We start from the raw sequence: 5,528 nt of genomic DNA on the forward strand, positions 1-5,528 counted from the left end.
TAACCTGTATGTGTACCAAAGCTTCATCAACACAGGCTAGTGCCACTTGAAGTTTCTAGAGAGATTTCACTCTCTGGTCATCGGGGAGATATCCCAAGAATTCTGGGATTTTTCCAAACTCTAGGAAAGAAGTTTATGCTTTTTATTTATTTTTTTTAATTTTTTTTAAAAATTTATTTATGATAGGCACACAGTGAGAGAGAGGCAGAGACACAGGCAGAGGGAGAAGCAGGCTCCATGCACCGGGAGCCCGACGTGGGATTCGATCCCGGGTCTCCAGGATCGCGCCCTGGGCCAAAGGCAGGCGCCAAACCGCTGCGCCACCCAGGGATCCCGAAGTTTATGCTTTTTAATTGTGAAAGTAAGAGGTTTTGTTTTTGTTTTTTTCCCATTGCATGTCAATTTGGGGAAATATTTGCTGAGGGGAACACATTTTTTTCCCCCACATCAAATCAAACGGCTAAAGTTAACTGGTTAAAGTTTCGGTGTTCTTTTAGAGATTGTCCAGTTTTGCTAAAAAAGAATGATTGGTTTTAGTTTGCCTCAAAAGTGTCATTAGAAAATCCATGAGTTTTTTTCCCCCTTATTTTATGTAACAGTTGTTGGTATATGGACTTCCTTTTAGTTTCTAAATGTGTATTTAGACAAATAGAGCTATTTATTTTGGTTCAACACCCTTTTTTTACTCCTTTAGTGTTGAAAAAGAAAGTATGCTGTGTGGTTATCTTGGAGGCCTCATGAGCTTGGCCTGACATCTCAGCTGTCCTTTGACCCCTGCAGCCACTGCAGCAGAAACCTACTGGCAGCCTCCTGCCTCAGCTCCTCCCAGGGCTTCTTGTTTTCTGCCCTGAAAATGTCTACTTGGCACTCAGGTATGTGCAAGCTGGAAGTGTGTGTGAGTGATGGGGGGCGGGGGGTCAGGGATAATTTGTCTATGTCAGCTTGGTGGGACATAGTCATCCCTGATAGTTGGTCAAACATTATTCTGAATATTTCCATGAAGGTGTTTTTTTGATGAGATGAACATAAATCAGTGGACTTTGGGATGCCTGGGTGGCTCAGGGGTTGAGCGTCTGCCTTCAGCTCAGGGCATGATCCTGGAGACTCAGGATTAAGTCCCATGTCAGGCTCCCTGCATGGAGCCTGCTTCTCCCTCTGCCTGTGTCTCTGCCTCTCTCTGTCTCTCATGAATAATAATAATAAAAAAGAAATCTTTAAAAACAAAAAGGAAAAACAAATCAGTGGACTTGGAGTAAAGCAAATAGTTCACCCTAATGTGGGCGACTCTCATCCAATCAGTTGAAGTCTTTCAGGGAAAAAGACGGAATCTCTGTGCAAGAAAAAATTCTACCAGCAGCTGGTCTGTAGATTCAAACTGCAGTTCTTCCAGAGAGTCTCCAGCCTACCAGCCTACCAGCCTACCGCATCAGGCTTTAGATTTGCAAAATCTCCACAATCACATGAACCAGTTCCCTCAAATCAGTCCATCAATCTATCATCTAGCTAGCTAGCTCCTGTTGTTTCTCTTTCTCTGAAGAATTCTAAGAAAGGTGGGGAAAAGAAGTTAACACTTCATGGAGCATCCCTTGGTCCAACAGGAAACTGGAGCCTTGGCTAAATGCTTCCCCTTATAAATGACTCTGAGGTGCTCAATATGGCTCCTTAGAGGGTCTCAGTGGGGGATGCCTGGGTGGCTCAGTGGATAAGCGACTGCCTTCAGCCCACGGCATGATCCTGGGGTACCAGGATCGAGTCCCACATCGTGCTCCCTGCATGGAGCCTGCTTCTCCCTCTGCCTATCTCTGCCTCTCTGTGGCTCTCATGAATATATAAATAAAATCTTAAAAAAAAAAAAGAAGGTCTCAATGGGATCCAGCCTCATTAAACATGCATGTGACCAATAACACATCTTCCCATTGGTCCTGCCTTCTCCCTTATTTCACTCTTGGTTGCTTGCTCTTGCCTGGGGATCACTTCCCAAGACAAAGTACCTCACATAAGCCCTTGTATAGGTAATGTCACCCGTGTCTCTGTATTTCTTTATGTCTCTGTCTCTCTCTGTCTCTCATACACGCACAAACACCCTTCTCCACTCTGCTTTCCTCTGTGTTGGTTTTCTTCCTTGGTAGGTGAAGCTTACCTCAACTGAAGTCAAGACACCCACAGTTTTAGGCTTGTGTCTTACTCACTTTGCAAGCCCACAGTGAACAAGAGCGTTTTCCCCCCAGTAGTGCTTGTACAATTCCTGGCTTGATGCTCCCTGATTCCGGTTCCCCAGCCATAGGGAGTGGCCTGGCTCCGAACCAATCTTGGCTGGAGAGGCCAGTCCTACCCAACCTATTTATACTGAGAGCAGGAAGAGGATACCCACCCAAAGGGGGTCCATATAGGAAACCAAATCCACAGGCTGAGGAGATTTAATTCCTCTTCAACCTCATCTCTGCTAAACCATTCCCTCTTCCCCTCAAGATAGCCAGGAAGCAGTCCCTGTGCCTTTCCTGATTACCTCCTGGCTTATCTCCAGGTGCCAGACTACGCTGGATGTGTGGGCAGATCTCTCTCACATAAGTAGTAAGTATAGGACTTTGTCAAAATGACTCCTTCCTGGGGAGCCTGGGTAGCTCCATGGTTGAGCATCTGCCTGTGGCTCAGGGCATGATCCCAGGGTCCTGGGATTGAGTCCCACATCGGGCTCCCTGCAGGGAGTCTGCTTCTCCCTCTGCTTATGTCTCTGCCTTTCTCGGAGTCTCTCATGAATAAATAAATAAAATCTTTTTTTTTTTTTAAATGACTCCTTCCCCTTCGTTGTACAAAGCAAGGGCCTTAGAAACATAAGACTTCAGAACAATGGTGCCCCACTCAGTTTTCCCTCATGATCTACATCACCCCTCTCTTCCTCTGACCCTTTGTGTTTCCCAAAAGCATTTTTGGGACACCAATGGAGTGTTCTACAATTCGTTTGACACTAGCTACCCAGAGTTAGCACATATCCCACACATTAAGAAGGGCCCAGTCCTACAAGACCACTCCCACTTGAGACACCAGCTTGAGGACTGGGGGCCATGCCACTTGAACTTCTGTCCAGCTCAGCTGCAAATTTGGAGGTTCTCACGATGCCCCCTCATGTTTGATAATTCACTGGAACAACTCACAGAATTCAGCAAAGTGCTGTACTTGTAATTACCATTTTATTATAAAGGTTTCAAGTGAACAGCCAGATGAAGAGGAATATAGGGAGAAGTCTAGAGGGGTCCAGAGCACAGGAGCTCCTGCCACTGTGGAGTTGGCGTGTGCCAGCCAACTGGTATGGAAATTGCTCACCATCCAGGAAGCTCCTCTAAACCTTCATGTCTAAAGTGTTTTAAATCAAGTTTTCATTATATAGGCATGATTGATTAGATCATTGGCTATTGATGATTAGGCTCAATCTTGGTCCCTTTCCCTTCCCTAGTAGTTAGGGGTGGGGCTGAAGGTTCTAACCCTCTAATCCTAAAATTGGGCTTTCCAGCAGCTTCCCCCATCCTGAAGCTTTTTACTTCCCACACCCACCCCAGTTGCAGCATTAGCATAACAAAGACACACCTAGCTCTTGGGAAGTTCCAAAGATTTTAAAGCACTGTGCCAGAAACCAGGGACAAAGACCAGATTTTATCTTTATGATACCACACTCTTTCATGACTGCTTGCCTAGTGACGCACCACTTGCCATCTGGAGGAAGATTCTGGCTGCAGAAGGATGGGGATGGGGGGCTCCAGACTCCTGTATTGGGAACTTCATCTTCATTGGTTCATTGGGAACCAATGATCAACGTGACTGATTTCACTTTTTTAAAGTAAATAAGCAGACACCCTCATCAAAGTAAGCATTAGTCTTAGGAGCAGAAAAATGTTTGCCTTTAGCCCAAAAGGCTGACTTCTTGCCCGCAGAGTTTTCGTTAAGGATGAAATAAGTGCTGATTGCTACGATTCTTTAAGGATCTTATGATGTCCTGTACATCTCATCGATAGTTAATATCAGACTGAATGATAAGCGGTAGAGAAATCTTGCAGAAGTAGTTTTTTTTTTTTAATTATTTATTTATTTATGATAGTCACAGAGAGACAGAGAGAGGCAGAGACATAGGCAGAGGGAGAAGCAGGCTCCATGCACCGGGAGCCTGACATGGGATTCGATCCCGGGTCTCCAGGATCGCGCCCTGGGCCAAAGGCAGGCGCCAAACCGCTGCGCCACCCAGGGATCCCAAGAAGTAGTTTTATGAATAGAGATTTGAAGAACATTTATGGTCTAATACTCCATGCATGTCCCCACCCTCTTGAGCATTAAGTGTATAACCACCAGTTTCATACCGCAAAAGTAACTCTTTCTGCCCATGGGTCCTGTCCCCATGCTACTTAAATAAACTTTACTAAGTTGCATTTTGAAACATCTCAAGAATTCTTTCTTGACCGTCGTACTCAATGATCCCGCAAGATTACTAACTTCATTAGGTTCATAAAAGAAAAGTATATTCTCATTAATGAGACTTTGAGCTTGGTTACCCCTTTGTGCTAGACATGGAGAGTCAGATCCTCCTTCTACCACTTCAAGGAAGGACTTGATGCCCAGATGTGGGAAACAGAGTCAGCAAGCAGCTTCCAGCTGGCAGTTCTATTGGAGTTTCCAATGGCAATGGTCACCTCACCTCACTTGAGGTCATGCCCTTCCTGGGCAGCTCACAGCATATGGATGAATAATGTGAGAATAAAGGCCCAGTCATTTCAACTTAATGCATGACAAGTCTAATGGGCAGTATTCATTCAAATGGTCAGATTGGCCAATACCAAGGGTTTGATGGGTCTTCACTGCATTTCAACTTCTTCCTTCCTTTCTGCCTGACCTGATTTTTTTTTCTCCTTGAAACAGGGGTCATAAACTCCATCTCAGTATCTTCTGGAGCACCTACCCTGTGACAACTTTGTAAAAGCATAAACTTGGTGTATTTGTGCATCCTTCCTGACACTGGCTTCAACAGTGATTGAAATAACTAGAATGGGGATACCTGGGTGGCTCAGCAGTTGAGCGTCTGCCTTCCGCTCAGGGTGTGATCCTAGAGTTCCTGGATGGAGTCCCACATCGGGCTCCCTGCATGGAGCCTGCTTCTCCCTCTGCCTGTCTCTGCCTCTCTCTGTGTCTCTCATTAATAAATAAATAAAATCTTTAAAAAAAAAAAAAGAAGAAAAGAAATAACTAGAATGGCCCTGTCCTCCCAATCTGGTATTGGTGATCTCAGCTCCAATTAGATTACTTCTGACTCCTAATTTTCTCCTTGGTTGGGATGAAACCACTCAAGATTATTGCTATTCTCTCTCTCTTTTTGTTTAACTTTTAAAAAAATTTAAATTCAACTTGTCAAAATATAGTATAACACCCAGTGCTCATCCCATCAAGTGCCCTCCTTTGTGCCCATCACCCAGTTACCCCTATTGCCATTCTCTTTAACAAGGATAATCTTAGGTGGTTTTCCTTCCTGGAATGGCTCCTTTCCTTTT

General features: G+C 44.8%; 1 long non-coding RNA gene across 1 annotated transcript; it reads left to right on the plus strand.

The window, feature by feature from the left end:
- The first annotated feature begins 219 nt into the window (after window positions 1-219).
- On the plus strand, window positions 220-5,136 carry LOC121476968. Its single transcript, XR_005984064.1, has 3 exons — window positions 220-361; window positions 695-872; window positions 4,903-5,136. It is a non-coding gene; the product is annotated as an uncharacterized LOC121476968 (long non-coding RNA).
- Window positions 5,137-5,528: the final 392 nt, after the last annotated feature.

The sequence above is a fragment of the Vulpes lagopus genome, chromosome 16 (genome assembly GCF_018345385.1).
Source record: "Vulpes lagopus strain Blue_001 chromosome 16, ASM1834538v1, whole genome shotgun sequence".
In the NCBI taxonomy this organism is placed as follows: Eukaryota; Metazoa; Chordata; class Mammalia; order Carnivora; family Canidae; genus Vulpes; species Vulpes lagopus.